Genomic DNA, 9961 nt, shown 5'->3' on the forward strand with positions numbered 1-9961 from the left:
TACTGATTTTTTTTCTTGTCCCTATATCCTTTGATAAGAGGTAACAAGTACCTGTTTTAGCAGGTAAGGAAAGGTGATGAAAAAAAAAAGCTTTTCAATGGGAGTTGTACTGGCTCAGTGCTAAATACGTACGTGTTACTGTGCATTGCCAGTAAATTTTGACTTAAGTCATAGGGTACACTAACAGCTTAGTACATTTGACTTTGGTGGAAAGTTCTGTGTAGTTTAACTAACAAGCTAACTCTGTCAAATGAATGGTGCTAAGTAAGGTTCAAGACATGGATATATGCCAATTTGAAGTTTTCTTTTCAACTACGTGTACAGCGAGTTTTTGTGTCTGACAAATCAGTGGAGTTCAATGGCTGTAACAGTTGCATCACATCAAGTATGAGAAGAACACTGTGACGTAAGTAAGGTGCCTGCGGTGGCAAAGATGTGCTGTTAATTCTGCTTATGTTAAGAACAGGATGATCCCACTGCCTAGACACAATATCACTCACCTATGTTTGCAATCAAATTTCCAAGTGGAAAAATATAGTTTAGTTCTATATGAACGTTTCCATTGCCTTCACTGACACAGGATCCATGTCTGCAAGTAAATGAAAAAAGAAAATAAACTTTTCCAGCTTAAAAATAATTCAAAGTTATCTTGTAAATTGTAATATTTCTCTGAAAAAATGGTGGAAATTGGCCAGATTTATTCTTTTAAAGGTAGGAGTTCAAGATGAAATAAAACTAATATGTAAACTATCTGGCTCATGTTTTTCCCCTCTCTTGAATGCTTGTTGCACTTAAACACTGCAATTCTATGTATATAGTTACATATCTTGTTTGTAATATAATTATTAAGCTCTTACTGTTGTCCTACTCAGCACCATCCCGTTGCTGACACTTGTCTGTTGAAATAGCATCCAGTTAATTGTTTACAATGACTCGGTACATTGTAACCACCCCTGTCTTGTCCAAAATAATAATTTAAAATGTCATATACCACTGCAGTCTACTGAGTGCAGCAGAATTATGGGATCTCATAGGACTGCCTAATGGAAGGGAAATCAAATATAATGAAATATTCAAAGTACATGCTGCTTTATTTATACAGGTGTACCAATCAAGTAGACCAGTAGTTCCAAAACAGTATATGATCAATACTTCAGTCCAGAAACTTCATCAATTTCCAGTTCAGGTTCTGAGAAAACAAATGAGTTTCCAGCACAAACTGAGTTTAAGAATCTGTCTATGCCACACAATGAAGTGCAGTGCAGGCACGAAAGAAGTTGTCTAGAAACTGATAGTCCCTTCTGCTTAGTCTTTCCCTGGACTTTCTGGTGACGAACATGGGGACTGCTTTTCAAAACTTCTGTGGATATGCTTCCTCAAGTGTTGATGGCATTTCTGAATGATTACTTGAGAAAAATATTATAGCAACCAAGCCATTCCAGCTTAATTTCAAATGTATTGTAAACAAGTGAAAAAATAAAAATCATGTCAACAGATAGGCTGATACGAAGCAAAGCTGACCAAGTTTATGATTCCTCAGTTGGATTTCACTCATTGCCTGCTACATAATTGTAGAATTTGTAGATGTTTTTAGATGACTGCATGTTTTCTTTCTTTCATTCCCTCACAATACATCAATTCTCCTGGTTATAAACCACATTAATTAATTTTCCATGAACAGTCATTATTTGTGCATGAAGTGTTTTCTTTTTATAGTAATCATATCAACATGAACGTCTTCTCTTGCAACTTTGCAATTCAGTTTCCCAGCAGAAGCACCAGGCTCCCAAACTGTGATGGCATTTGCCACTGTTTAGCCAAAGGCAATAACAAAATGGAAGAGGAGATTATGAGGACCTCATGTCCTGCATTGGGACCTGAGTTAGCCTCATTTTACACTATTTTCTGCCATGAAGATAGAGTAGTCCATTTAGAAGTGGCCCAGGGCTACGACACCAAGGCATTGCATTGCACAGCGTAGATTGGATACAACTAAGGTTGCCTGCCTGACTCTTCTTCTGGACTGCATCATCTCTCTCACAGAACAGCAAATTAATATAATTTGTGAAATTGCATATATCTGTGTTTCAGGTGTTTTGGCATCTGGGTCTCCACACAGTTGCCTAATCATGAACTGTGATAATGGTTAAAAAACTGCTTAAAGCCAAATAAGAGATCCAAAGTGGTACAGGTGAAAGCAGGAAAGATGAAGCACACCACAAATCTATTAGAATGAAAAACATTAAACAGAAAATAAAAGAAAATAGTCTGTGCATATGAACCATGATCCAAAACCTGTGCGGTGAATGGGAGGACTTGCCATGACTGGTCCTGAATCAAATCTACACGTGGTTCTACTGGTGACAACTGCAAGTGTTGTTGGAGTCAGTGTAAACATGGACAGCTAACATCAGGGAACATTTCACTGTGAAATTCTCAGTGAAACAAAGAAACTTCCTAATTAGAACCTTAAAATGCTGATTGTCCACCTTATTCTGATCAAAGCTTAACAGAGGCAATCAGCATAAATGTTTACTCTTTGCAAAGACATTTCTCTTCAACTAGAGTATTTTTAATTTATGAACATACAGAAAAAAATTACGGACCTATACAAACATTATTCTCAGCTGAGAGAACTCTCAGGAAGGGCTTTGATTTGCTTTTCATGTCTGGATTTCTCTCCTTATATTTACATTTAACTTTTCCCAGACATCATTCTTCTACTTTAGGCTGCTCTCTGCTTCATTTTGCGGTCTCTGTCTACTCTGTTATTCTAGCACTGTACCTAATCCAGGATCTATCTCTGCAATGCTGAGTAATTGATCTCCCTTTAACTAACTTGTCAGTCCTCTGGTGGTATTTACTGTACTTTTTGGATTGAGAAATCAGCTAGGAAGTCTCTGTTTAAATGAATGTGTGTGTACAGGCACTGTAAGCCCGGTAACTCTTACACAATTAAGAAAATATGTGCCCATTTCTTACGCAGCATCTTTATACAGTTATTGCAATAAAAAGGACAAGGGAAAAAATGCTCCATTTTGTTTTATTTTATTTTGTTTTGTTTTATTTAATTTTACCTTCTGTTATACAATTTCAATTTTCCTTCACACAAAGGAAGTATACTTGGCAGTGCCCTTGAAAAGTCTTCAACAAACAGACATAACTTAATATGAACCTCAAAATAGTACAGTTTTAACTAAAACTTTTCAAATACTACAGATATTTTCCAGGCAGATCTTGATGGGTCCATATTTGTTAGCAGCAAGTAAGTCTGAGATGCTTAGTGTGTTTAAACTCCTCAAATGTGTTTTTGAATGGGTTTAGGTTTGCTTTATTTTGTTTTCATTTCTGAGAGGTAAAATAGCACTGAACACTATTCTTTTTGCTTTTGATTAACTCACTGAGATGGTTTGTAAGAAGTAATAGTTTGGAGCTCTCAGCTGCTACGCAGAGGAGCATAACAGAAGAAAGAGAAGTTTCAACTAAGTTTCTAGTGAGTTCATTTTCTTCAGTTTTCTCAGAAAGCTAACAAGCAGAACCACCTTTCTTTGAAATTTAATGATTAAACCTGTTGCAACCAATGAAACGAGATAAATGGAAACTGAAGTTTCAGTCTCTAGCTAAAAGCTGTCTCTGTAATGATCAGCTGAAACAGCCTTCCTATGTCCACCCACCCACGTGCAAAAAGTCTAAGGCTACCCACACCTCACACCTATGACAGCAAGAAGACTCCTACACGTAACACATGTGGTGATGCAAAGTAGAACGCTGAATCTATTTTTAAAGATTTTTCCAGGATTACAGTCTGCATCTGTAAATGCCGGTCTGCATCTGCTGTAAATGTCTTTTCATTAGTCAGCCACCTGCTAGATAAGAAGCATTGCACTAGCAACACAGCATCTGAGAATATGCATGCAAAGTTTGAGAGCAGAAACTGGCACTGAAGGAGACGGAGTTTGCCATGCAGATAAGTTGTTATTTTGCCATACACACAAATGGAAGTAATTCTTTACGCGAGTGTTCCTTGATGAACATTTATTACTATTCATTATCTTCTCTTGCCTGCGTACAGAACGCAGACTTTCAGGCCAATGTCATTGGATTTATGAGGACTCTTCAGTACCATGGATCACAGTGTTCTGCCAGATCATCAGCCGGCCCTGGCAGAGATAAAAGGCCAATGGCTGAAGCAATTACTCTCACAGAGAACAGACCGAACCCAAAACTGACTAATAGGCATTTTCATGCAGCCACTTTCCTAACAGGGAGGAGTGTCATCTATAACCTTTTGTGTACTAACTGCTAAACATTCATTGCTGATGAGCTGTGAGGTGTCCAATAGGGCATCAAAGTTCGTTATTACAAAATGGAGACCAGGGCAAATTAATTTTGGCTCAGTAACATTAACTTTGAAAAACAGATTATGTTTTGGAATGGATTACTTCCCAGCAGCCAGCCAGTAAGAGCAGTTCAGAGATGACAGGAACTTATAAATCCAAACTACTGAAAATACTTCAGTTTTACGAGTTTGTATATGTTTGAAAGAGAGGGAGGTTGCTACATCAGACTTTGCTATGCCACCTATAAAGGCTGGAAGAGAGTGGATTGATTCCATATGTCACTGAAATCCCTGAATCTTGAAATGCCACATTCACTCTGTGGGTAGTAAAAGTAACGGAGAGAAACATTCGACCTAGCTGGAGCCAGGTCTGTCTTCAGATAAGAATGCAAACACAGCCTGTGCAGGTTCCTTTTGAACCACATCGGGAAGATACTTCAGGATAAAAAAATCTGACCCTAATAATACAAGTCATAAGGTCTGCAGAAAATCTAGCTGTTGAAATTGGCACTGTGTGTCTATTTAGGTCTGAAACCAAAATGGAAAGCACTGTCAGCTTTGAAGATTGAATTTAATCTGATGTCAACTACAGAACTGTAACATCAGTGTGCATGTTAAAACTGTCATGAATGAAAGATCATAAGTGAAAACCTGTGTGTTCAGAGAGCAGAGCTGTCTTCATTCAGTCAAGCTATTCAAGAAGTCAGTGTGACATCTCACTATCCTATTGCTATAGTTAGGGTATCTTTATTTTGATGTTCTATTCCAGTAAATTTTGTGTTCACATAATACTGCAGTTTTTGCCTGGAGCTTCAGTACTGTTGGAACAATCTATTTATGACTTCTCTGTCTGTGCTCTGATCTGTTGAAAATAGTTTCTTGGAATTTTCATGAAATTTTCAATGGATTTATGATACTCATAGTTTTAACTAGTATATCTTTCATACAATGATCACCGTTGCTTCTCTGATCTGTACAGTGGTTTGAAAATTCTTACCTTTGCACACATGCCTTTTTGACACTGTTCACAAAAAAGAAATATTAGAACACAGATTAAAAAATCACTTTCTACATGCAGGCACTCTCCATGGCTTATAATAGCTCTTGACAATTCCTATCTTAGAAAAAAAAATCAAACTTAAATGAAAATAGGAGGAATTTCAGAAGCATTTTACAGGTTGGCAAAATGTCTGTCTTGCCTTAAGAATTTCTTCTCTTACCGATCTTCCAAACTGAAAAGTTCATAAAAAATTGCCATGCAGTTATTCTTCTACAAGGCCGTAAAGAATAGAGAATGTTTTTGCTGTTATTTAAACAAGAAAGGTATGAAAGAGTTTTGCTGTTGTTACAGTTCAATAGCAAACCTCTAAAAATGTCAGCAGCATCTTCATCCCCAGCAGAAAGGCTGATATTACAGCCCAGCAAGCATGATCGGGCCATCCAGATCATAGGAGCAGAAGGCCTGACAGAGGTAAAAGATGCTCCATCCAGCTGTGACATCTACAGCAGTAAATTAGACAGTGTCAGGAAACTTTCCAGGTACTGGTCCTTCTTGTCTCTAGTGTTACGTAGTTAGAACAATCCTAGGACAATTTTGCTCCTCCTCAACTAGCATGATCCCAAGCAATACCAGGGCTCAGCTCAAGAGTCATTGCAGGCCAGGTCCCACTTTTAAGATCCAGTTGACACCCAGGGACTCTGTTTTGGATGGAGATTGAGCAACCCAGCAGGGTGTGGAAGGGTCCATGCCTGCTGGCCTCGAGGGCAGAGATTGGTCCTGGTGTATTTAATGGTTCAGACACAGTCACAGTCAGTCTCTCCTCCTGTCTACTTTCAGGAGCAGTTAACAAAATAGGGAATCCTAAAATGGTGATTCAAAGAGGAGAAGGAAGGTATTCAGGGCAGAAAAAAGTGGAAAATACATCGGACCTTTCCTAGTCCCAGGCAGAACTGTAATCTGAGAATCTGAGTCATCATAACAATCTAACATGACAAACGTCCTTTTCCTAGAGAGAAGAAACTAAGCGGTGTTGATGAAACTGAGTGGAAGCTCTTTAGAAATTCGGAGTGCAGTTCTTCAGTGAAGTATGTGCCTATAGTGGATTGCTTGCAAGTTGCATGAATCTATAGAAATAGAGATCCATGAACTAATCTGGGAAGATTCAGAGAAAATCTGTTTAATTTATCAGGAGTCTAAAGTTGTTTTTCTTTTCAGGACAGATGACAAAAAAGGGTACAGGAAAGGCTTGAAAGAAAGACATATAAAGACAGAAGATCCCCAAATGCTGTGAGACAATTTCAAGACCCAAATGGTAAAAAATAGTAAGAAAGGACTGAAAAACAGAGAAGTGTTTTCATCTGTAGTGAAATGCCTTCAGCAGATTCTTATAAAAAATAGTTAGGCCTGGCAGCTTCAGATATACAGAAGTTTGTTTCTCTGTACTGAATAAGCAGCAATGGTAAATAAGGTAAAATGTCTAAATTAATAAAACATAGAGTGGGTCTGCTGAAGTTGATTGATGCACATCTTACGTATGTTACCGGCAAACCTAATTAATATATGATTCCATATTTAGTTGAATCAATGAATGACAGTACAGTGGCCAAAGTTGTCTTATGCTACTCCAAAACATCATTGCACTACATCTCTTTTGATCTTATATATCCATAATAGATCTATGGCCATAATCCAGTTTAAACAGTCTGTATAAGGGTCTGCAGATGTGTGATGATCCCTAGCAGTTGGAGGTTGAAAAGACAGTCTATTTAATATGAATGGTTGGCTTTACAGGGAACAAATGTAGTAGTAAAAACATGATAAATATAGTTTGTTCTCTTTCAACACATTAGCTCATCCTATAACAGAAATTATCATCTGTGCTTCATCTATACTAATGTAACTATAAAATTTATTCAACTCCACTAAATAAGATTATAGAAAGCAAAAATAAACTTGTCCTATAATGTCACTAATTAAAAAGAGCAGAATGAGAACCATCTCATGAATTTGAATCTTTTTTGATGGATTGAAAGCTATAGTAAAAGGGTTGTTAAGAGCCAGAACACACTTGCTCTCATGGTAGTTCAGGAAAATGAATCACATGTCTTAAGAAACTGGGGGCTGTGGTAGCTACAACATTCAATTACTGACTTGCTGTTTCCAGATCAATGGCCTTGAGGGAAAGTAAGGTTAATTAAGCCTTAATTCACTCAAGATAAATTGACATTTTTGTCTCACAGCAGTAATTGTCTAAACAGAAAGCTTACTAGTAGTGGTAGGAGTTAATAAAAAAAAAACAACAACCAAAAAACTTTATTCCTTGCATCACTATTTAGTAAAAGCTTCCCTGTGTCCTACAAGTTTAAAATCCTGTAGGTGTAGCAACAGTCATAATACTTGCTTACAATAGTCATCTACAAAATATTCAGAAACATTTAATGATTCATTCTAAAATCATTCTAAATTGCCTCAGAAATTAATCTAAAACTTAGATGTAATTTCCATAGTTTGAGATCACAAGAGAAAAAGAGTCTAGCTTCAGCTTTACCCCTACAACTTAACTGTTTGTTAATGAATACAACTTTTGTGGGATACAAAGACAAAGTTGGATCATCACAGGTAGAAGTAGAAAGAACTCTGAAGTCATCTTTGAGACCAAACAGCAGCGAAAGAAATTTCAGTGCACTTTGATTTTTGTGTTTAGTCAGAAAATTAGCTCCTTCACTTTTAAAAATTGAAAGCACTCTAACAAATTGTTGGGTATTCCAGCAAACAGAGCATTATAGTAATCAATCTTTGTTAAAAAAAAAAAAAAAAAAGACATTACTTAAATGCTTTACGTCAATAGCATTCAAACAGTTATGATAGCAATATTCCTTTGCTTTAGAAAAAATATCTTTTCTGCAGTATATGTAAAGTGTCATGGATATCATTTAAATTAACACATCTGGTTCTCTACTCTCCCTACCTCGTCACTGGCATCTGAAAAGTGTGGGTGAAAAATCCTAGGAGTCTGATTTAGCTGCAGTTCCACTTTTCGTCATACAAATTTCAGGGCAAAGGCAAATCAGCTCCATTTTGCTTTACTGTCTGAGAAGAGAAAAGGACGTCTCAATTTCTCTGACAATTTGTACCTTGCACCTTTACAGTAGTCCAAATTTTATTATTGATCCTTTTCTGACCAATGATGTTATAAATACTACACAGGGTATTAAAATTTCACAGAGGGTATATGAATCTTTAAGGACTGAATTCCATTTAGTGGTCTTAATTGCAGCATCTGTTCCCTTGCTGTAATGACATCAAAATTCATTACAACATAGCATCATTACAATGCAAAAGAACATAATAACACCATTGCCATATAAAAAGCCTTATAGCAAGCTAGATTTCCAACAAAGATGTGAAAGGAAAAAGGATTGTTTTTTGAAGAATACCAATTTGATAGCAGTAATCTTTTTTTTTCCTTTTAATGGGCCTTTAACTATAATAGTATTTTTGTGTGTAGAAATAAAATGTTTTGGGGTTTTGTTTGTTTGTTTTGTTTTGTTTTAATTCTAAACCTATTCTTGCTGAAGTGTTCTTTAGTAAGTGGAAATATCTGGTGATCTTTAATTTACTTGATTTGAATTTAGGAGATTCTTCACTAATTTGGCATTCCAACTTTCTATAACCATGCAATGTTATTTTTTGTAACAGTCTCTTCCATGAATCACACATGCATTGGACATCAACCTTAATTCACCTCTGCAAAAATTATTAGCTTCTGAATCAAATCTTGCATATAATTGAGGACCAAGCAAAATCCCATCATGAATTTGCTAGAATTGTGACTTCCAGTTCTCAGTGGCAGTGTGGACAACAGTGGGAAGCAAGAAATATGCTGCAGACGACATTGTTCTTTACTTGCCTGTTAGCCTGGACCACAGCAGCAGTGACAGTTTCCTGAGGCTGAAAGCAATATCAGAGGATCTTGCAACAGTATGTTGCCAGTGAGCCACATGTTAGAGGCCAGAGCTTTAAAATCAATGGTTAAAGGAAACCTTATTTATTTTTGTTGCTTCTCTATCTCTCCAGGATTAATCTTTGTTTAGGAAAACTTGAGAAATATATATGAAAATGGTTGGAATTTTAGCCATTATGCACTTACTCAGATCCTTCTTTCTCACAGTTGTAAGACGTTCACTGGAATGGTTCTGAGACCAAACCTTTAGTCTTAGCGACACAGCCACTTCCTCAGTCACTATCCTCTCCCTTTATTGGAGTGAATAGAAAACTGAACCATGAAAATATTTGCTAACCTCTATCACAAGCAGCCTCAGCTTGACAGAACTTCTGCCACATTCAAAACCATAACCATGTGTCTGTATATGTACATAAAAGGAGGGTTGGAGAGAAGTGGTTGCTAAAATAGAAAGGTAGAAGTGTACTACAAGAGAATTCGTATTTAAAATTGAGAACACTGGAGAAACTAAAAAAGAGGGGCTTCAGTAGGCTTAAATGTTTCAAAAGAGACTGATGGTTTACACTTACCCCAAATCCATACTTTTCATAAGTTGTTTCATTAGTATTATATTTATTTATCCAGATGCATGCTAAAGCTTCTTAGGATCACTTAAATA

The 9961-nt window shown here is 36.7% G+C and overlaps 1 long non-coding RNA gene across 2 annotated transcripts; it reads right to left on the reverse strand.

Annotated features, from left to right (window-relative positions):
• Nucleotides 1–3027: 3027 nt before the first annotated feature.
• LOC138689082 (uncharacterized) lies at nucleotides 3028–9711 on the reverse strand. Of its 2 annotated transcripts, XR_011327878.1 has the most exons (4): nucleotides 9641–9711; nucleotides 8308–8429; nucleotides 5704–5839; nucleotides 3028–4160 (listed from the first exon to the last, which is right to left on the reverse strand). It is a non-coding gene; the product is annotated as an uncharacterized lncRNA (long non-coding RNA). The 2 variants fall into 2 exon arrangements; XR_011327877.1 differs by lacking the exon at nucleotides 5704–5839.
• Between the last annotated feature and the right edge of the window lie 250 nt (nucleotides 9712–9961).

The sequence above is a fragment of the Haliaeetus albicilla genome, chromosome 15 (genome assembly GCF_947461875.1).
Source record: "Haliaeetus albicilla chromosome 15, bHalAlb1.1, whole genome shotgun sequence".
Taxonomy (NCBI): domain Eukaryota; kingdom Metazoa; phylum Chordata; class Aves; order Accipitriformes; family Accipitridae; genus Haliaeetus; species Haliaeetus albicilla.